Source organism: Pelophylax lessonae (genome assembly GCF_965119305.1).
Source record: "Pelophylax lessonae genome assembly, chromosome: 10".
In the NCBI taxonomy this organism is placed as follows: Eukaryota; Metazoa; Chordata; class Amphibia; order Anura; family Ranidae; genus Pelophylax; species Pelophylax lessonae.
The window spans coordinates 108006377-108030155 of record NC_138777.1 but is presented as its reverse complement, the minus strand read 5'-3'; the positions used below and the strand labels follow the sequence as shown (position 1 = coordinate 108030155).

Here is a 23779-nt window from a genome sequence, read left to right as displayed (position 1 = left end):
TTGCAACGGACAGATTGGACTCCTAACTGACATTTCTGACACTTTTTGGGGACCAGTTACATTAAGACAGGAATCAGTGCTAAATAATATGCACTGTTACTGTATAAATGACACGGGCAGGGAAGGGGTTAACACTGGGGGTGATCAAGGGGTTAAGTGTGCTCCTAAATGTGCTTGCTAACTGGGGGGGGCTCTGTGAGAGGCACACAGAGATCAGTGTTTCAGATTAAGCTGTCACTGTGCCTGTCTGACAGGAGAGCCGCCTGCTTTGTTTGCATAGGCAGGCGGTTCTTCTGTCAGTTTCCCCGAAGATCACGGGAAGATTGTCATATTTACGTATCAGTAATTTCAAGAACCTCTTCTCATCCTTTTTGTTTTTTTGATAGTGAAAAGTCTGTCTTGTCAGTATGGGTAATCTGTATGATTTTCATGCTAAACCGCATGAATGGAGGAATCTTGTATTCTGACAGCCGCTGCTTCCGTGGCTGTCAGTGAACATAAAGAGTGACTGCATCTGATTGCTGCATTTACTGACATGGCCAACCACAGCTAAGATCGCTGCAGATTCAGACAGATTTCCAGCCTTGTATGGCCAGCAGTGTTTGCATTTTGCAAAACAGTTTTGGTTATTAAAGTTTCTAGAGAATAGATGCCTGTAGAAATAAATAATTTGCCCCTTCACTAGGACAGCAGGGCTGCTGAAAGTGGAAATATGATTGGTTTCTGTGTTTAACGAGAACAAGTTCTTCCTGATGTATTGATAAAGAGGGCATTGTGTTTGGTTCCTGTTTTACATTGTATAGATGATATCGCTGGTATGATAAGCTCAGTTATTCCACCTTGACTGATAGAATAATATGCATATATAAAATCTTTGTACTATAAATGTACTCTGTGTTCCTTTGGTATTATGAGTCAGAATATCCTAGTGGAGCATAGCCTGTTCTGGACATAAATGTTCTCAGTCTATTTTATTCTTGAAACCCCCATACATTGTTTGTGATATTGCACAACTTTTTTTAAAAAGACACGTCCGTCGGACGGACTCCATTTCTTCTCAGCGGGGGATCGATCCGCGGATCCTCGCTGAGCAGGAGAATGACAGCTGTTTCTCTGCGCTGTGTGCGGAGACACAGCTGTCAGTTCCCCATGCATCTCTATGGGGGAAATTGGATGGCAACGGACCGTCGGTCCATTCTCATCCGATCCTCTGGACGGATGGAAAATAGGGTTTCCATCCGTCCAGATTTGAGGATCGGATGTCAGCGGACATGTCTCCGCTGACATCCGATGCCCCATAGGGATGCATGGGGGGACCGTTCAGATCCGGTCCGTCTGTGTGAAAGAGCCCTTAGTATAAAAAAAACTAAAAAAAAACTTGCTCCAATAGTTTATCTGTGTATAAAGGTAGCCATCCTACCCACTGATCAGGGTGAAATAGAATACAGTAAGGCTGATAGATGAACAGCACAGTAGTGACTACATCGAATCTTCCTTCAAATATTGTAAAACTAGCAGTCAGAAAGCACAGTGTCTCAGATGATCTCACACTGCAGATGTACAGCTGTGAGGATTAAAGCGGAACTAAACCCAGCAATTTACCTGCCTTCCAAAACATGACATGTCTTAAATGACAACTGCCACAGTTACTATTGTGCATAAGTTGGATCTCATCTAAACTGTTTCATAGCTGGAGTCCTACCTAGCTCATCACATGTACAGCACTATGGTGAGCACAGGTCAGACATTCGTTAGGATAGTAACTTCCTTGGCTGTAAAGTATAGAAGGGTTTAGTGCCACTTTGTGGCCCAGGAACTGCTCTTCTTTTATTGTGTTTATATGGTTGTAAAGGCTAGGGTTCTTTCTTTCTTTCTTTCTTTCTTTCTCTTTCTTTCTTTCTTTCTTTCTTTCTTTCTTTCTTTCTTTCTTTCTTTCTTTTTCTTTCTCTTTCTTTCTTTTTTTCTTTCTTTTTCTTTCTTTCTTTCTTTCTTTCTCTTTCTTTCTTTCTCTTTCTTTCTTTCTCTTTCTTTCTTTCTCTTTCTTTCTTTCTCTTTCTTTCTTTCTTTCTCTTTCTTTCTTTCTTTCTCTTTCTTTCTCTTTCTTTCTTTCTTTCTCTTTCTTTCTTTTTTTCTTTCTTTCTTTCTTTCTTTCTTTCTTTCTTTCTTTCTTTCTTTCTTTCTTTCTTTCTTTCTTTCTTTCTTTCTTTCTTTCTTTCTTTCTTTCTTTCTTTCTTTCTTTCTTTCTTTCTTTCTTTCTTTCTTTCTTTCTTTCTTTCTTTCTTTCTTTCTTTCTTTCTTTCTTTCTTTCTTTCTTTCTTTCTTTCTTTCTTTCTTTTTCTTTCTTTTCCTTTCTTTCTTTTCCTTTCTTTCTTTTCCTTTCTTTCTTTTCCTTTCTTTCTTTTCCTTTCTTTCTTTTCCTTTCTTTCTTTTCCTTTCTTTCTTTCTTTCTTTCTTTCTTTCTTTCTTTCTTTCTTTCATGTATTTTCTGGATTGGGGTAAAAAAAGCAGAAAAAACATGTGTTGGGATGGGAAGAGAAGGTTTGCAATAAAAATGTATTCAGAAGTTCTTTCCCAGCACTTTCCCACTGTATAAAAAATGTTTTCACTTGTGTGCGGGGAAATCACCTCTAATATTGGTTGAACAAGATGGTCTTTTTTTAGCCACTAACTATATAACCTCAGTAGAGCTATGTACAAGATGGCAATAAAAACCCAACAGAGGCTAAAACACGTTCTGTCAAAAGCAGAGTAAGCATGTCATTTTTATGGCTATCGTTTTTTTTTTTTTTTTTTTGCTAGATAAATTATTACCACCCCAATCTTTAGGAATACACAAAAACCTCCTGGTGTCAGGCTGTTTCCCATATTGTTAAAGCCCAACTCCAATCAAAACGTTTTTTCTGCAGTTTAAAAACTCAGTGTCCATACATTGCCTGCTTTTCACGCTTTCATTGATAAAGAAATCCACTGTTTTTGTTTCTGCTTCCTCTTCCTCTTTTCTCATATATCTAGATTATACGAAAAGGCTAGAGAACAAGCATCATGTTAGCAATTCAAACAGAAGGCTATATATTCTTCCTTACACTGAAATGTACTAGAAAAGAAGAAGAACTAAGCACCTCTATATTTCAGATCATAGTGGGATTTAGATATACGTTCTATGTTCATCTACTTGTATGACAGGACAGCACAGCAAGTGCACCACGGTAATCAGGTTTATGAGAACGTTGCTCCCAATCTATATATCCCTTCAAATGATGTGATTAACACTAGTTTCTGTTAAGTAAGAGGTGAAAAATCTTTCCTTTCTCGTTGCATAAACCAGTGTTGATCACATAGTTTGAAGATCTTTGTGAAGTGATCCATACATTGGAAGTGACAGTCATAAACTTGATGCTGTGGTGGGCCTCCAGTGCTGTCCTGGTCATATAAGGAGGTAAGAATATAGCGTTTGCTCTTGGGCTGCCTTCACACCTGAGCGTGAGAGTTTTTGAGCATTTTTAGAAGTGTATTAAAAGCCCTTTAGAAGCATTTTACAGCTTGAGGTGTTTTTGTTTAGCTATCAAAAAAGCACTGGGGGGGGGGGGGGGGGTGGTTATAGAGCTGCTGATTGAGCAAAAAACGAGCGACAAAACGCTTGTGAAATGCTCATATTGCACATTTTCAGGCATTCCCATTGAAGTCTATGGGGCCCAATCTGCCAAAAAGAAGCTCGTGTACATTTTTCAGAAACCAATGTTTTGCTTCAGGTGACAGAACGCTTAGATGTGAACAGGGGCTATTGAAATTCATGGGATTTGGCTTGTTGAGCATTTTAGAGCTACAAACTTCAAGCGAATGGGGCCTTAAGCACCGTACACACGTAGCGATTGTCGGCCGTAAATATTCGGCCGCCGACCAATCGGCCAATTGTAGGCTTGTTAGTATGATGCTTCCGACAGCCGACAGCGCATTTTCGGCCCGAACAGAATCTGTCGTGCAGACTTTAAAATATTTGTTGGCTGTCACCAGAACGGCCGATTGTTCGCCAGTCAGTACAGAATTCGGCCGACAAACAGCAGATTAGCAAGACTGGGCATGCTCAGAGAAGAAAAAACACACGGAAAGTTAACCATCACATGACATCACTTCTGCAGTCGGCTGTTGTTGGCCGACAAAATTCGTGTGCAGTCTTTAGCACTTTTCAGCCAACAGGACAGCACCGGACAAAAGACGGCCGATCGTTCGGCCGACATTCGGTACGGTCCTTCTCAAACCAGACTCTGGGCACTTGAAGTGGAGGACTATTCTTTGCTTCCCCTCATTCGGGGCTGGTTCACACCAGATACAGTCCAGTGAGTTTTTTTTTTTTTTTTATTCTGCATTAAAAACGCATGGACAATATTTAACATGGATTCCATTGGCCCTAGTTCACACCAATGCAGTCAGCAAAAGTAGAACATTTCATTTTTTCCTGTATGAAGCGCAAAGGAACGCAAATGTCCTCAATTGAGATGAATAAAAGTTATCAGCGTATATTATGTTAAAGTGACCTCCTTCCTCTTCGCCCACTTTACATACAATCCTTATTCCCAAAAAGTTGGGAGGCTGTGTAAAATCTACTTAAAAACAGAACGCAACTGTCTTAAATCTCATAAACCCATATTTTATTCACCACAGAAAATAGACAACATTAATTGTTTAAAATGAGAAAATGTATAATTTTAAGAAAGAAAAAATAAAGCCATTTTGAAATTGATGGCAGCAACATGTCTCAAAAGTTGGGACAGGGCCATGTTTACCATGGTGTAGAATCCCTTGTCTTTTATTAACACTGTAAATGTCTGGGAACTGAGGAGAACAGTTGATAGAGTTTTGGGAGAGGAATGTTGTCCTATTCTTCCCTGTTCTAGGATTCTAACTGCTCAAAAGTCCTGGGCCATCTTTGTCGTACTCTTCATTTTAAGATGCGCCGAATACAGTATTTTCAATTGGTGACAGGTCTGGACTGCAGGCAGGTGAGTTAAAGTGTTTGTTACCCAAAAAAAAAAAAATTGATCTTGTTCCCTTACAGCATACTATACAGCAAAGCGCTTGTGCTGTGTAATTTGTCCTCTTCTATCAGCTAAAAAACCTGGCTGATCCTGTCAGCTTCCACCCTCCCCTCTGTACACTGACTACAGAATATCATGGCTGCTGAGCCCTGACACCGTGGTCAGTTTTCGTGCCTCCGTCACCCACAGCCCCACTCTCTGCTCTCCTGTATCTCCTCTGTCCTCCTCCCCCTTCCTCTCCCTGCTTGTCAGCTCCGTGTCACGCCCCCCCCCCCCCTCCTGCTACTAACTGTTAATGTGTTGTATAATCCTGTTTGTCTCCTAAACCTGTGTGCCTCTGTTTTGTGTGTTTTATAAAAAAAAATGCTGTGAATACCTGATTTCAGTGTGCTGCCTAGCAAACACGTGACTGGATGTCTCTCCCCCTCGCTCTCCCCCTCCCTCTCCCCCTCCCTCTCTCCCCCCTCCCTCTCCCTCTCTCTTCCCCCTCTCCCCCCTCCTCTCCTCCCAAGTGACGTTAGCAGGGGAATCTCGGCCCTGCCCCTTGCAGCTGTCAGACGGGGAGAGGAGAGAGCCAGCCAGTCATGTGATCGCCAAGCAGCACACTGAAGTCAGGTGTATATATATATATATATATATATATAATATAATTTTTTTAAATAAATGACAGAGGCACACAGGCTTAGGAGACAAACATGATTATACAAAGTCCTGCAAGTGGCTTAACAACCACTTCAAGCACCCGCACTCTTCTACTAGGAAGCCATGCTGTTGTCATCGATGCAGTATGTAGTTTAGTGTTGTCCTGCTGAAATATGCAAGATATGATCTGGGTAAGAGCATATGCTTCCCTAAAGCCTGGATATATATCTTTCGATATGGATGTTGCCTTTCCAGATGTGCAAGCTTCCCATTTCACACACACTAATGCACCCCCAGAAGAGCTCCCTCTTCTCTTTAGTCTGGAGGCTGTGGCACCCATGGTTCCAAAAAGAATGGCAAATTTGAATTCTTCTAACAACAGTTTTATACTTTAACAGACCCATTTTAGATTACCTTTGGCCCAAATTTCTTGCCATATCTGACCATGTATTTTTGGGTGGCACGCCAAGCTATGTTCACAGATAGAGATTTTTGGAAGTATTCCTGAGCCCATGGAGTGATGTCCATCACAGAATCATGCCTGTTTTTAATGTTCAGTTGGTTTTATTGAAATTCGAAAAGAACAAATTAGAAAAAAATAGCTTTTTATTTAGAAAGAAAAATTAGAAAGAAATGGCTTTTTAGAAGAGCATTCTTTGATTGGGTTTTAAAAAAAAAAAAAAACAGGGAAATGAGGTACAAAGGGGGAGGGGGGCAAGGGGAGGGGAACTGGGACCCAGAGGGAGAAGGGATAATAAGGGCAAAACACACAGTTAGACCCATGGGTAAATGAGACAAGTCGTATCAAAGTAAAAATGACATAAGTCAATACTCTTGCATTGTGCATCTGTAAAGTTGTAACCACAAAGACCAAGAGGAGACGGATTTCTCATAGATAGATTTTTAAATGCCAACAATCTCTCCTTATAATATTAATAGTTCAGGTCTCTTATCGTATTAGTTATGTTGGGTTAAGAAAGAGAGTGCAATAATCTAACTAGGTTAAGTTTCACTGGAAGGAACCGGTGGATGATAAGAGAAGTAGAGTTGGAGGGGGGAACCTCTCTGTGCCTACATGCGATAAGACTAGAGCGGAGTCCGGTCATATTTCAGTAATGGTCGTTTCCAGTAATGTTGGAGGAGAGGGAGAAGATCTGATTCCAATATGAGTGGATAGATTTGCAATACCACAGTTTGTGAGAGAGGGAGCTAGTTTCTCCATGGTCTCACCTCGAAGAGTGCGCTGGGTATAATTTAGAGAGTTTATAAGGAATGAAGTACCAGCAGGGTTTTTTTTTTTATATAATAGTTCCCAGTGATTTGTACAGTGGGAAACCTAAACACAGAGAGATCCCTTTTACTTGGAATCTGTTACCTGACAAAAATAGGCTTGTAGGTGTGGGTATATACACACATGGTGGGATTGTAGTTAAAAAAAAAAGTGGCAGATACTAATAAAGGAAAAAAATCAAAGGGTGTTAAGTTCAATTCAGTATTCAAACTTTCAAAGGATTTGATAGTATGCACAGAGATTAGGTTGTAAAGAGCAGTGAACCCTTTAAGAATCACGCCTTATTATTTGAATGCAGTGCCATCTGAGGGCCCGAAGATCACAGGCATTTAAAGTGGAGTTCCACCCATTTTTAATAAATTGGATTACATAGATGTATGTAATCCCCTTTAAAACAACTTTTACCAATGGAAAGTTTTTTTTGTTGCTAGTAAATACCTTATTTTCTGCTTTATTTATCCTCTCCTCACTTCCGGGTCCGGTTGGCGATTACGTCATTCGGCGATTCGCAGTGTGTGCTGGGATGTATATGAGGCCATGAAATCTCGCATTATTACACAGGAGATGAGCTGCACTGCGTGCTCTGCCCCGCCTCCGCACCGCCTCCTCTCAGTGAGCTGTAAGTATGTATTGTATTGAGGCTGTGCTCCGCCCCGCCTCCGCCCCGCCTCCTCTCAGTGAGCTCAGTGAGGATATAATGCTTTCAGTCCTCGCTCACTGAGAGGAGGCGGGGCGGAGGCGGGGCGGAGCACGGCCTCAATACAATACATACTTACAGCTCACTGAGAGGAGGCGGAGGCGGGGCAGAGCACGCAGTACAGCTCATCTCCTGTGTAATAATGCAAGATTTCATGGCCTGATATACATCCCAGCACACACTGCGAATCGCCGAATGACGTAATCGCCGACCGGACCCGGAAGTGAGAAGAGGATAAATAAAGCAGAAAATAAGGTATTTACTAGCAAAAAAAAAAAAAAACTTTCCATTGGTAAAAGTAGTTTTAAAGGGGATTACATAGATCTAAAGTCACTAAAATGGGTGGAACTCCTCTTTAATATTACATTTGGGCCTTATCCCTTACACACAGAGATTTCTCCAGATTCTCTGAGTCTTTTGATGGGATTCTGTATTGTAGATGATGACATGTTTAAAGTCTTTGCAATTTTAAAATAAGGAACATTATTCTAAAATTGTTAGGCAATGTTTATACAGAGCTTTTCACAGATTGGTAAACCTCTGGCCATCTTTACTTCTGAGACACCCTGACTCTCTAAGATGCCCTCTATAGTCTCAGTTATTTTACTGACCTGTTGCCAATTAACCTAATCAGTTGCAAAATGTTTTTCCAGCTCTTCCTTGTTAGTACCACTTACTTTGCTAGCTTATTGTTATCCTCATCTAACTTTTGAGACATTTTGCTTCCATAATTTTCAAAATGACCTTATTTGTTTCTTAAAGTGGTAAATTTTCTAGTTTTAAATATGTGATGTGTTTTCTATTTTTATGGTGAATAAAAAAATGGGGTTATAAGATTTGCTAATCATTTCATTCAGTTTTTATGTGGATTTTGCACAGCATCCCAACTTTTCTGGAATTGGAGTTGTAATTTTAATTCCCCCAACTCTTAACACAATTAGTAATTTAAAACAAAATGCTTGCTCCCCTACGCCTAAGCAGGAATGATGTCTTCCAACTACCCGCCGACTCCTGGGATACTCCCCTCCCTGGAGGGACTTTGAGGCAATGCACAAGACTTGCATCATTAGGGGGCTGGCTGCAAGAACTTGGATGGGACAGCTGACTCCTGATGACATAATCAAATAGGATTACAGCATGGGACCCGCTGTACTGCAGCAGAACTGCGGATTACAGCAGGACAACGCTGATTCTCTGCCTTGTGAATATATTTATAGGGGGTAACCCAGTAAACAGGGTAGGCGAGGATTAAATAAATAACAGGGAAGGAGGAAGTTCCTCTTTAATGTCTAAAAATGACTTTCTGTATCATACGTCTGCATTCAGTTTGCAGCTGAAGACTGTACAGGCCTTTGGACTGACTATGTCAGAGATGAAAATGTGGACAGTAAAGGGTTTGACTGTTTTTTTCTTTTTATGCATGACTTACCCACCTACACACAATACTAGATTTGGAAGCCTATAATAACATGGTTATTGTTCTGCATCTTACAAATAAGACATTTAACCCTGCTTTTATTCCATTGTTACATTGCTGTGCACTAGCTTTTACCATTTTAGTGTTATTTGACTAAGGAAAGTAGATGTGTGGTTGGATTTTGTGGATTATGGACATATATTTGCAGGTGCTCTTCGATTTTTGGCTGCCTTGCAGATTCTCGACTCTGTGACCAGTTGGAACCTGGTAGTTTTAACTACTGCAGACTTTAGATACTGGTGCCTGATATCTGTTTCCTGAGAAGCAATATTGTGTGTGCCAGGTCTGGTAACACTGCCTCTGACAAGGCTCGCATCTTCCATAACACCAGAATGACTATACTCCACTTATTGTGCCCAGTGTCCAATGCAGCATGTAGAGGGCGGGCTATCGGGCATTGACTTCAGTAAAGAATTCTGTAGGAGAAGAGGGCAGTCACCACCTTGGCCCTGGGGGAAGGACACAAAGACTTTTTGTCCTGCCATATAAAACTTTGAAAGAGCAAGTAAGATATGTGGGGGAGAATCTTGCTGCCTGGGAAGTCTAAAAGGAACCACAGCAAAAAAAAAAAAAAAAGTGTTGAAGCATTTCCTCTTTTGTATTTACTGGTGTGGTTTATTTAGGCAAAGAATCCAGGAAAAATAGTTAAAAAAATCTTAGTGGAACTCTACCCACAGCAGTTTGATCACCATTATTGTTCTTTAACAAAAGAACATACATTCCACAATAATATTTATGCTACCGCAATTAAAATGGGTGTTGTAAATTGCCTCCAGCATTGCTTGCTGGGGGCTGCCATATTTTTAAAGCCCCTTCCTTATAACTTCCTTATTGGCACAAACAAAGTAAAAAAAAAAAAAAAAAAAAAAAAACTACACACACAAAAATTAATAGTAGGTGAAAGCAAAGTGAACCAATCAAAACCTAACTGATTGCTGTTGGCATTGACATGTGGTCACCTGTATGCATACACAAAAATAATATAAAATGCAGCTCAATCCACTATGAAAATATGATACTAACCAGTAAATGTGAAAATAATTCTAACGATGACACCCCCACAGTATGTCTGTTAGCTATATACCTTAACTAAGGTATACCCAGAACCACTTTATACCAATTAAAATAAAAAACTTATAATATTTGCCAAATATCTTTATAAATGTTGTTAACACTCCCTAATGTACAACTGTATTTGTCAATAATCACTCGGTGCACTATAGAACCATATATATATATATATATATATATATATATATATATATATATATATATATATATACATATATATAGAATATTTTTCCTCCAGAAAGAGGTGTATGAATACCGTGTACAATAATACAATCACTATAGTGCATAAATAATAGTGGCACCCCCCCTCCCCCCCAGTAACACCGAATCAGACGAGTTACACACTGTGAAATGAAATATGCAGAAATAGCAGTCTCTTCAGTATATAACCATTCAGTCTCCACTTCAAGTGTTACCACTGCTGATGACAATCCACCATAATTATTCTTTCTATAACCATGCTGTTAAGGTAAATTATACACCACGTGCAATCCTCATATGCAGGTTATCTCTCTCCCGACGGGATTTTACTCCAGATCCATCAAGATGGATTCTCAAAAATATTCCAGGTACTCCAAGATGTTAACTAAAAAAAACAAAGACAAGGCCTTTGTTGTGCATATCATTTATTAAAAGATTAATAATATGCACTTAAATATTATTAAGGTTTTAATAAAAAAACAGACATTCCAGTTTCCACATTAATAATTATGCTACCCAAATGAGTGTGTGCTATAAATTGCCCCCAGCATTGCTTCTGTTTCTTCTTGCTGGAGGCCGCCATTTTTTGCCATTTCTTTCTAATTGGAAACTTTCCTCCTCTCCTTGGTCTCAAACTATATGTCCCTTTCTATAATTAAAATGTGTGCATATCCAGCCTTGATTGTATGTTTTGGCTTAGCTAGAGAGGAAGGCTGACAGAAGTTTTTTCAGTGCTGAAGTTCATAGGCTGCCACAGAGAATCAGGGTGATAAAATAAGGCATTATCCTTGTAAGTATAACTCTTTTGTATCTCCCGGGCAGCAGAGTAAAAAGGGCCAGCAAGATGACCTCTATCAGGACCTAAAGGGATTGTAAACCCTTACACATATATATAAATATATATGTATATATGATTTATCTTTTACTTTTGTCTGTGTTTCTGTTGGAAATTTTCCTTCACTTCCTGTCATCATTATATCGGCATCGTCAACCACCGCATAGCTCTCATTGCTTTTTTTTTTTTTTTTAAAACAGTGAGTTTATTGAAAAAAAAATAGGTTCAGAATAACAACAAACAGTAACATGAACTGTGCATACATATACAGTCAGAACAATACTTGGCAGTATGACTTGCATATAGTTAGAAGAGCTTAAAAATGCAAATATGCAATAGGGCCGTACGCACATACAGGAGAGTGCCCACAAAGGATCTCAAATATGAGTATCAGGTGTGTTAAGTACAAGTATCAGACCTTTGGACCCATCTATCCTAGATCTTGTTAATTTGAGTGGGTTACCCCTGTGTTTATAAATGAATTTATGGTATGGTAAGATATTATTGACCTCAGACTTCCAGGCACCGAAAGTGGGCGGACACTCCCGCATCCACTGTCTGGCTATCAACTTTCTAGCAAGGAACAGTGTGGTCTGTAGAAAAGTGATAAGGTGCCTGTTAGTGTCCTCATCAGGGAATATACCCAAGAGGCACTGCCTGGGGGTCAACTGCACCAGGGAACCCATTTTATCATGTAGAAAGTTGACGATTTGCTTCCAGTATCCCTGTATTGAGGGGAAACTCCAGAGTAGGTGGAAGAAAGTGCCCACAGCCGTCTTACACATCGGTCAGCTCGGGGAGATCCCAGGTTGGTAGCGTGATAGGCCAAGGGGAGTCGGATACGTGCGGTGCAAAATAAACAGTTGGGTGAGTCTGTCAGAAAGTTTAGGGGATATCACTCTGCACTTCCCTAGGGCGTCATCCTAGTCCTCGTCATCCATGGCCCCCACATCCGCCTCCCAAGGGGTTTTGACTGCATAGGCTACAACAGTGGAAGAAGGGGTGTGGAGTTCCGCGTACAGCACAGAAATCAGGTGTTGTGGGTCAGTGCTTTTGATAAATTCAAGCATAGTGATGGCCTCTAGTGGGGAGGAGCAGACGGGAACTGGGATCTGAATGCGTGTCTGATCTGGTAGTATCGGCAGAGCATATGGGCCGGAAGGGAGTTAGAGCCCTTTCACACTAGCACGACTTGTGAGGCGACTTGTGTCGCCCCAGGTCGCTTGACATAACAAAAGCAATGTTAATCAATCAGTGCCGTCTTAATTGGCACTACTGAAGTCGCTCCGACTTCAGAAAAGGGTCCTGTACTACTTTGAGGCGACCTATGATCCGACTTGTCCCATATACTTCAATGGGAGTCACCTCCTTATCTTAATTGAAGAGACTTGTTATCAGACTTTCCAGGAAGAAGAAAGAGATTAGCCAGGCATTTCCCACAGACAAAGTCGCCTGTCTCTTCCAAGTCTCTTCCAAGTCTCTTCCAAGTCTCTTCCAAGTCTCTTCCAAGTCTCTTCCAAGTCTCTAAACAAGTCTCTTCAAAGTCACGGGGCGACTTTCGGGTCACGGTAGTGTGAACCGGCTCTAAGTCTAATTCAGGTCAGCAAAGGAGCGCATAACGTCGCCATGCAGCAGCTGTGGGAGATAGAGAATTCCCCTGCTGCTCCACAGAGCAGAGTCTGGCACAGACCTAAACTCCGCCAGGGCCACGTTGTGCCATAGGGGGGTATAAGTGTGCAACGCCGGGTACTTTAGTCTATCCATCACCACCTCCCACACCCTACTGTAATGATAGAGCATGGAGTCGGACTCACCCGAGATTTCAGAGCCCCGCACACCACGTAGAATAACTGTCAGCGGGTCATCAGTCGGGTGGGACTATCCAGGGCACAGGAGCAGAAGGAAACAGGACTTATCAGTTTTGTCTACGTGAAACCGGTGCGACAGTTGGGCAGCTAGGTAATATAGGTTAAAGTCAGGCAAAGCTACCCCCCCCCCCCCAAATTGAAGTTTGCGCCAGGAGAGCTTGTGTCTTCTCTGGCCCCATACAAATGCTTTAAGGAGGGTTTCCATTTGTTTGAAGAAGTTCAAAGGTAAGTATATTGGGGAGTGCCATAGAATATATAAGATCTTGGGTAGGAGAACCATTTTATAGCTCTCAAGTGCTTGATGCATAAAAACACCCCAAAACAATATTACTGACAAAAGATCATTTTCCTAGGCATTACTATTGGGAGCACGAGGAACCCTTAAATCTTCTTTTTTTTTTTTTTTACTAAAGTACTGTTAAGGTTATGTTTGTTATTTTAGTAATTTATCATGTAAATAGTTTAGGTATGTATACCCTACATAGATGAAATAGATGTATGAAAACTGTTCTACCTGCCATAACATTGTACTTTAAAATTCATGTATCACTGCATAGCTAATATGATCTCTCAAATATCATCTGTCTGTACAATTCTTGTGCTATCCCAAAGAGTCTTATTAGCCCTCCTAGTTGTTATCGTGAGACTACAGGAAAACATCTTCTGTTCTGAAGAATAGAATAGGGCAGTGGTCTCCAAACTGTGGCCCTTTTGCTTGCCTTTATCTGGTCCTGGAGGCATTATCCCTGCCACTGACACCAACAGTTGGGCATAATTCCTGCCACTGACACCAACAGTTGGGCATAATTCCTGCCACTGACACCAACAATTGGGAATCATTCCCTCCACTGACACCAACAATTGGGCATAATTCCTGCCACTGACATCAACAATTGGGCATAATTCCTGCCACTGACATAAACAATTGGACATAATTCCTGCCACTGACACCACCAATTGGACATAATTCCTGCCACTGACACCAACAATTGGGCATAATTCCTGCCACTGACATCAACAATTGGGCATAATTCCTGCCACTGACACCAACAATTGGGCATAATTCCTGCCACTGACACCAACAATTGGGCATAATTCCTGCCACTGACATCAACAATTGGGCATAATTCCTGCCACTGACACCAACAATTGGGCATAATTCCTGCCACTGACATCAACAATTGGGAATCATTCCTTCCACTGACACCAACAATTGGGCATAATTCCTGCCACCGACACCAACAATTGGACATAATTCCTGCCACTTACATCAACAATTGGGCATAATTCCTGCCACTGACACCAACAATTGGGCATAATTCCTGCCACTGACACCAACAATTGGGCATAATTCCTGCCACTGACACCAACAATTGGGCATAATTCCTGCCACTGACACCAACAATTGGGCATAATTCCTGCCACTGACACCAACAATTGGGCATAATTCCTTCCACTGTCACCAATGATGGGGCATAATTCCTTCCACTGACAATAAAAATGGGGCACTATTCCTCCCACTAACACCAACTATTTCTCCCCCTAATGCTAAAGATAGATTTGGATGTGGATAAGAAGGTCCACTTTAGAGAAGCTTTAGTCATGTGTGTGTGAAAATGTAAAGTCAGCAGCTACAGACATTCTCCTGTCCAGAGATCCAACACTGTGCTCATCTGCACCATTTTCTTCACCGGACCAGTCTTCGGTGCTGGCATCTGAACTGTGGGCAGCTGGCGGTGGCTTCTTGTGGCTTCACAGCTGACTGCGCATGCACAAGGCACGCTGCGCTATTAGGAAGGCCCTGCAATGATCTGGGACCTTTGATGTGTCCCAGAGAGCTGGGGGGGGGGGGGTAGACTTCTGCTCAGATTGTCTAGGTATTCCGAGTGGAGGTGGAAGTGGAAAACCTGTCAAAACCAGGTACCCGCTCCCCCCCTAAAAAACAATATGTGCTAAATGTGTCTAAGGAGGAGGGGAAGAGGAGGAAGAACGTCTCCTGCTTTAAGAATATGTAAATATTAATGTCCATAGTCTGTGCACAGGTGCACTTTAAAAGGGATATAACGTGGAGAAACAGTCATATATTGCAGAGTGAAACTACATTTTTTTTTTTTTACTTTGCCCAAATACGTCAACATTTTCTTGTGTCCCCTGACCGCTTACTGGATAGTGGCACCTTTGTAAGGTTAGAAAGTTCCATTTATGGATTTCAGCAATGTGTGCTTATCTGTGTGAGTGGAGTTCTCCTTTAGTTCCGTTGTACTTGATACAGGAGCCAGTTCTGACTTGAGATAAAGCCTCTCATGTCATATTTAGATCTTAACACAGGCATTGCCATTTATATTTCATTACTCAGTGAAACGGGAGATCAAGAAGAAAAGAAAATAGACTATGAATCATTTATGGGACACACATTTGTAGTGATTGTACCTTCGTGGTCATTTGAGAACAAGTTGCTGTTTGTACTGATATCCCACAGCTTACTAGAAAGTTCTAGGGAAATGTTAGGGTTGAAGAGCTGAAATTTCCTTTTATGTAAATGTTGGTAATGAGGTTGTGATTTGAGCTCTAATGACAAAGAACAGAAGTTTTTCTCTGGTATCAGCTATTGTAGGAATAGGTATAGTTCATAGAGATATTCTTCTGTGTATTGAATTTGGCCATTCAGGCTTTTGTTTTTGTGCAGTTTAGTTTCTCTCTAATTGCTGGCTATGCATAAACATGAGTTGCAGGTAAATCGTTCAACACAAAGATGGAATGCCTACAAGGGGGCCATTTTACCTGCCAAAGGATTTGTTTGTCAATCCAGCTCAGGTATTTACACAGCTCTGCCACAGCATACAGCTCTGTCTGGCAGGGGAGGAGACCAGATTTTTCTCAGCTGCAGTCCCGTAACTTGGCAAAATAGAAAGGCATGGATGAGAGCGCTTGGGTGCAATGACCAGGAATGTCAGATGGTGACACACTAACCAAAGAAATGTACAAAGGAGGTATGCAGATAAAAAGGCAAGATAAAAACAATCAATATTAATAATAAAAAGTCCGGGTACTGGACAGTTCATTAGTTGCTAGGATAAGCCTAATAGGGTCCTGGTAAAAGGCATTGTGAGGACAGCCAGCTGTCAGAGTAGAAGATGGCTATGGTGGCAGAAAATCAAGCACATGGTAAGGTGATGAACATACAAGGGCAGACTGGCAACATTAAGCCCAGGGGACAAGTATAAATCAGAGCCCCATGGTGCAGCGACTCGGCACCGCTCCCACTCTCCCTCTTCCTGTCCTTCTCCTGACCCCCATTCCAGGCTGAAGCTCAGCTCCCGGTACTCTCTATTCACTGGCTGGATTCCGGTTCCCAACCTGGCCAGCGGAACAGTTGGGGGGAGCTGGGACAGCCTGGTTTGGGCTGGCTGGGGGAGGAGAGTCTCCAGTGGGGCATTAAACCGGCCTCTGCTCAGACACAGTTTACACCATCCATGCTGGGGGGGATGGCCTGCGCTCTGTCCTTGTCTTCAACCTGCACTTAGTAGGTCAGCAGTGGGGACTTTTTACTTCTCTTCACCAGGAATCCTTTAGGCATGTCTGTGGCAGAAGCAGTGCAGCCTTTTTATAGGGCATCAGAGTGGCCCAGGGGGCTATTGGCCCCCTGGCCCAGTCCTCCCCTGTGTACATAGATGACTGCCTGTCCGTGTGCTGTGCAATAATCTGTCCTGATCGCGCCGATGGATGCCGGGGATGTGTCAGTGAGTGCGTTAAGAGCAGGCCTCGACAAACCCCGGGCGCCAGGTCGCATTTGCGACTAGAATTAGCGACCTGGCGCCTGGGGGGCCCTGCAGGAGCTGTCCTGTCCCTTTTGCGCCCCCACCTTCTTTCCCGAGTGCACGGACTTCCACGCCGTCCATAAATTGAGGCCCCGGCTTTTCGGCCTTCTTCTGTTAGATGAGAGGCTAGGGGAACTGGCGCCCTCTTGTGGTGGCCGGGAGTAATGCATGTTCTCAATGCCTTCCTTCTCATCTGCTCTTTGGAAGGAGATGGGAAGTTTTTTCAGGCTTCATCTCTCTGTCCAGTTACCTTTGCTTAAAGGTAAGTGGACAGGGAGTGTGGTTATTATTATTAATTTATTTTTTAAATTAAAAAAAATAATAAATAATAATACATTTTTTTCTTTTTTTTAATTATTAAAAAAAAAAATAAAACCTTTTTTTTTTTTTCAATTCTTATTAAAAAAAAATGATATATATATATATATATATATATATATATATATATATATATATATATATATATATATATTATTATATATCATTTTTTTTTAATAAGAATTGAAAAAAAAAAAAAGAATGTTTATATTATATATACAGCCGAAGGCCCCTTTCACACGGGCTGTCTGATCGGGTCCGCCTGTCAGTTTTTCAGACAGACCTGATCGGACCCCTCATTCTCCTCTATGGAGTGGTAATCGGAAGATCGGATCAGATGGCATCGGATGGAAAAAGACAGACAGTCTGTTTCCATCCAATTGCGCTATAGAGGAGAGTGGGGTTCTAGTCGTATTTATGTGTAAATTTAGTATCTGTTTTATTAAATAAAGCTTGGTTGTTAGTTTAAAAAAAAAAAACTGGCTCCTAACTTTTTTAGCTGGCTCCTAGATTTCAGGCAAATTTGTCAAGCCCTGGTTTAGAGCATGCGTGCTCCTTCCTCAGTCATGGTCTGCGGCCATCAGGTGTTCAGTAACTTACAAGTCTCCTTCCCACCTCCAGTGTAAGACTGGACAGTGAAAACGGAAGCAACAGACCGATGAGCTCATTTCCCACTCTGCTTTCTCTTCCTTGCAGCACGCTTTTTTTTTTTTTTTTTTTTGCTCTGCAGCACAACTGATTGACTGATGCCTTGTGCTGCTCAACCTTCTGCCAGTCTGAGCTCTGATGTATAGAGACTGCAAGCTGTTGACAGTTATTCAAAGCAGATTTCCAGTCACCTTTTGAAAAAATAAAAGCCAGCAGTTCCAAAAACTGTAAAAAACAACCACTCACCTGTCCCACGATCCAGCAGCATGCTCGCGCCAGTTGGTCTCACCTGCTGTCTTCAGTCCCCGGCGCCGGCATCTTCACTATGGGCACCCGGCTGTGACAGCGTGCGGTTTCACAGCCGGGTACCCACTGCACATGTGCGAGTCGCGCTGCACATCGTGAATGGTGGATACAGTCTTCTGGGACCTCTCAGTGTCCCAAAAGACTGCAGGGGGGAGGGAGAGAGAAGAACTTCAGTTTCTAGGTGCCACAGCGCTCGGAACGGAAGTGGAAAGCGGGTACCTGCTCCTCAAAAGTGCCAATTGTTCAAGTGGTGGGGAACAAGTCCTTAAAGCGAAACTTCCCCTTTTGGGTGGAGCTCCACTTTAAACTTCTTGTATTTAAAAAAAAAAATACAATTAAAGTGAACATTAAAGTAAAAGTTTTAAAACAAGCCTTTACTCACCTCTGTAGCTGCTTTTAATGTGAAGCTATTCATTCTCTAAGATGATCAAAGATCACTATAAAAATTACAAAGATGTTTTAGTTGCTTTCTAACAGCTTAGAATCAACTGTTGGTGATTTGCACTAGAGGGCAAGCAATGGTTATGGTTTTGTGAAATGTGAATATTAATTTCTCCACAATGCTTCAAGATACAGAGATAAATGAAGGCTTGCTGTAGACCTCATGCACACAAGCCCAACATAAATTGTGGATGTATTTCTGTGCCTGGGGGACACAGCTGCAGCATACAATTGCCCATAGTATTGAATTTCTGTATGCTAGCTGTACATGTGTATGCGCTGTGCTTGTGTAAACACGCTCATGGGTGGTAAATCTATGAATGCAGCTAGTTTGCATCCAGGGGTTTACGCTCAAGTTTATGTCATCATGGCTTTTAGCTAGAGTACAGTCCCCTATTACATTAGATATTTTTACACAGCTGAGTATCCAAGGCATGGAATTACGCCCACAATTTATGTGTAGGGTTTTAGGGTTGTAAAGCCATGTGCGCCTATGTGCATAGGGCCTTAAAGTGTTTTTACAGCTTGTTCAGAATCTGTAAATACTTTTGTGTGCATGATCTGGGCAAGGATTCACTTTAGGAATGTAAACATGAATACAGAGCTGCATTGTTTGATTGTTTGTGTCTTTTATACCAGCCTGGAGTTAAACCTTAAAGGGTAAATTCACCTTTTCATGAAAAATTAAAAGGTGAATTCCAAAGAGCTTGACCACTCCTCCGGACCACGGTGCACAAATTAGCCATGATGCCTGTGTTGCTGGTGTATTGGTCCATTGCTGAGGAGTGAATATCCATCATAATGCTCACAATGGCAAGCACTCATTGGTCAGCATGACTATGTGACTGTACTGATCAATGAGAAGCACTTATTTCTTCTGGGACACTTTACTGGAGGAAGAACCCTCAGATGCACATTCAGCACTGTTATGTGACACTGCTGTTCTATAATCACTTGTCATTGTGAGCATTGTGATGGATGCTCACTCTGGGGCTGTTTTTTTTGCAGTGCATGGACTGCTACACCAGCAGCACAGGGCATCATGGCCCCAATGTGCAGTGGTTTATGGAGGGTTGGTTAGGTTATTCAGAGTTAGTTCACCTTTTTATTTTTCGTGAAAAGGTGAACTTAACTTTTAGAGCTTGTAAAGAGAAAGCAAATGCTTTCCTAGGAGTGTATGGTGAGTCAGTATAGATTTTGGCTCCGAGGAAGAGGGTTCTCCTGCGTAAGCCACACCAGGTTTTGAGGACGCTATCACGCTATCCATCAGTAGAGAAGTGTTCTGGAAGCGAGTGGTGCCCATTTCCTGCATGTTCGTTCATATCCTACATTTGTGAGTATATTGTATGCTACCCTTTATTGATTTTAATAAACTTTTAAGTGGTGATGTACAAGGTCAGTGCGCCCTTCTCTTGTTGTTTTCTTGTAGTGCCTTTTGGATACCCTTGGTCCTTAGGGGGGCAGCAAGACCACTTCATTTGTGCCATAAAACCACCTAGAACGTTTACCTTCCCGCATACCACTTGAGTGCAGGATAGATACTGTTTTTTAGAAAGCAAATGCTCCCTGAGGTCAGTAAATATTTGTATGAGAACAGTGGTCTCTCTCTCTGCAGTCGTCTGATATTTCCACCTCCGAGTCACAGATAAAGCTCTGGGAGTGTGGGTGGCACAATTGACACAATTACCTATTCAAAAGTTCTCTTTAAAGTCTAGCACATATATGAACATCAGGGTATGTCTTTCCAAGAAAGATTAGCCTCTTGTGTTATAGCGTGTGCTTCAAGGACAAATAACTGGTGATCTGTCTGTCCCTCTCATTTACATTTCAGATCTGACCACACTAGGCACGAAAGCACATCCGCGCCAGCGTGGTCAGTTTGCATCTAACTAGAGATGCAGGCACGCCAGGCGTAGGCAACTCACGCCTGGGTCTCTGTAGTTGGATAAGCAGTCACTCCCTTTAGCCAGGGCTGCTACTGCAAGAAGACTGTGACCCATCAGCCAATCACAGCCTATCTTATGCAGCTGCAGCCAATAGGGGCGCGGACAGCAGAAGATGTACACAGATATGGAAAGTATTTTCCTGCAGTGTATATCATCTACAGCCTGGAGCGCATAAGTGGCAAGCTCCTGGAATGCAGCATACACAACGGGGAAAGTACTCCCCACGGTGTAAGATATCTATAAAGGCCCAGGCATATAACTCACAGGAGGCTTTGTGGTCATGTAACTGGTGAATTAAAGAAATGGAAAAAGGCAATTTTTTTTTTTTGTGTTCAGGTCTTCTTTAAAATAGCTAACGCGGTTGAAACGAAGCTTCCAGCTTCCATGTAGATGGCAGTGTTTGGCTGTACAGACACCCCCCCCCCCCCCCACCACCATCATAATGGAAGCTGCTTCCGCTGCCGTTGCCCGTTGCCTTCTTTCTTTGGCCAGAGGGTGGCCATTGATGATGCAGCTCCCTTGCATATGCGATAGAATTGTAATTTCCTGGCTCTTGACTCCATTCTTCTGCATCTAACAGATAGCAAGAGTGTACACTGCACTGTGCATGCACTGCAGGCAGTAAACAAAAAATCTAGTAAAAAATAAAAAAAAAGGGTAAGGCTTATTTTTGGAAAAAAAAAAAAAAAAAACCTTTCCCTTTTTTACTAGCAGTTTTTTTTTTTTTTTTTAATTTCCACTGCCTGTGGTGCATGTACAGTGCATTCTAATGAAGTATTTTCTATAAAAATACCCCCTGCTTATTAAATATTTCTTACTTTGACATTAGCTTTACATTGGTAAATACATTTAACTTTGCAGGGTGTAGCGTTTGCATTGAATGAGTTAAAATCAAACTGTTTTTATTTTAATCTTGCTGCATTTAGCAAGGGTAGGAAATATCACATTCTGACCGTGAGATGGTAATTATAAGCCTACGTAATCACCATCCTTTTCTAAGGAAAGAATAACTTTCCATTGTTCTAGTGCTGACAGCATACGCTATAAAATTAGATGTCTTTGTAAGCTGTAGGTGACTTCTGGCCCATACTTCTCTCTGGTCCTTGCTGCTGGAAAATTACTGTTTGCTGCTTCTGTACGCCTAGTTATCATTATTAAAGTATATCTCAACACAGAAAAAAAAATATGCAGCAGCTTACCAATCCTTCGATATTTTGGCTGCATTTATTTTTTTTTTTTGGGGGGGGGGGGGGGGTTCTTTTTCAAGATCAGTGCATTTTTTGTAAGTACATAAAACACCCTATAATCCCGTCGGAAGACTTGTGTCCTTGTAATTTCATCTGTAAGATATGTTTTCAGCCCTTACAGCTATCTTCTGTTAACTGCAAAACATACCCTCTCTATGTAATGGATGGGGTTAGCCAAAAATCAGGGGAGCAGTCAAGGGGACGACACTAATCCTTTACAAACTCAGTACAGTAAGTGAGTGTTGTCACCCTAGGACAGGAAATGTGAGCTATGATTGTGCTGATTTAGCCTAAAATGCGTTACCATGATTTGCTGTTTTCCCCTACTATGTTTTTTGGAGCTGTTTTACATGATAAATTATCCATGAAGGGGATTTTATTAGATTTGCGGCCAACCAGATTTTCTTTCATTCTATGAAAATTGCTATGGACAAGGCCACCACCTACTAGTGTGTAAGTGGTGGTGGAACAGGGAACCGACCTGGAGGGGTTTTTGTTTTCTTTTGGTTTACACATTGATTGTACTTTGTCTTTTTCTCAGTTCAAATCTATGAGTTGTGACTCAGTGGCGCAGAAAGTATTGTAGCCGGTAACAGCCAGGCAGCTAGAATATGCAGAAGGATGTTTGCAAGGACAACCCCATTTGGTTCTTTCTTGCTAAAAAGTTTACTTTGGAGTCTTTTCACACGGGCTTTCCGATTAGGTTGGCCTGTCAGTTTTTTAGGCGGACTTGATTGGACCCTCCAGACTCCCCTATGGAGCAGCGGATGTCCGCTGACACCCGCCTCAATCCGATCTGATCCTACCTGCAAAATCCAGATGGATGATGGTCCTATTTTGCATCCCTTTGGCGGATCAGATGAAAATGGACAGGTGGCTCGTTTCCACCTGATTTCCCCATAGAGGAGAGCAGGACTGTCTCCGAGGACTTGTCATCTGTCTTCTCAGCGGAGATCAGTGGAGTGATCCCCCGCTAAGAAAGACGGAGATGCCCATGTGTGGGGGGCCTTAAAGAGGTTGTAAACCCTCTCTTAGAACTTGTACCTATAGCTAAGCCTTTAAAGAGGAAGTAAACCCCCCTCTGCAACTTTTACCTATAGGTAAGCCTATGATAAGGCTTACCTATAGGTACTGTAAATATCTCCTAAACATGCACCGTTTAGGAGATATTTACCTTACATGCAGCCAGTGACGTCACTGGCGCATGCGCTCTGAAAGAACGGCCGCTGGTGCCGTTCCTTTAGAGCCCTGTGCCGTGACCATCGGCTCCCGCGCGCGTGCGCGGGAGTGACGTCACCGCGGCTCCAGCCAATCAGATGGCCGGATGCCGCGATCCCAGAAGACGGGCGACTGGACATGTCGTCCATCATACAAGTAAGCAGACGGCACGGCGGGGGCTCGTTCTAAGGTAAGTATTTCATAATGAGCTAGTATGCGACTAACTCATGTGTTTCTCTTTCAGGTCGGGAAAAAAAAAAAATTGTATGGGTTTACATCCTCTTTAATAAGGCGTACCTATAGGTACTGTAAATAACTCCTAAACTTGCACTGTTAAGGAGTTATTTACTTTTAATGCTGCCGATGACATCATCGGGGCATGCGCTCTGAAGGAACAGCCACCGTGCCGTTCCTTCAGAGCCCTCTGCTGTGAACTGCGGCTCCCTCATGTGCAGGAGTGATGTCATCGCGCCTCCAGCCAATCAGATGGCCGGAGGATACGAACCAGGAAGCAGGACGGCCGAACATGTCGGCCGTGCTGTCGCTGAGCGGGCAGCACTGCGGGGGCTTCGTTCTAAGGTAAGTATTTCATAATGCGCATACTATCTCATTATTCCTTTCGTCTTACAGGGTTTTTTTTTTCTTTTCATTTTTTGGGGGGTTTACTTCCTCTTTAAGGGTATTTCAGCATGCAATAATTTTCTGTTGGCTTGTCACATGAT

At 42.2% G+C, this 23779-nt stretch overlaps 1 protein-coding gene across 2 annotated transcripts in view; it reads left to right on the top strand.

Moving 5' to 3' along the window:
- The window catches only part of CYLD (CYLD lysine 63 deubiquitinase), a 190879-nt gene that overhangs the window by 9910 nt on the left and 157190 nt on the right, over nt 1-23779 (top strand). The gene's annotated exons all lie outside the window — the stretch shown is intronic.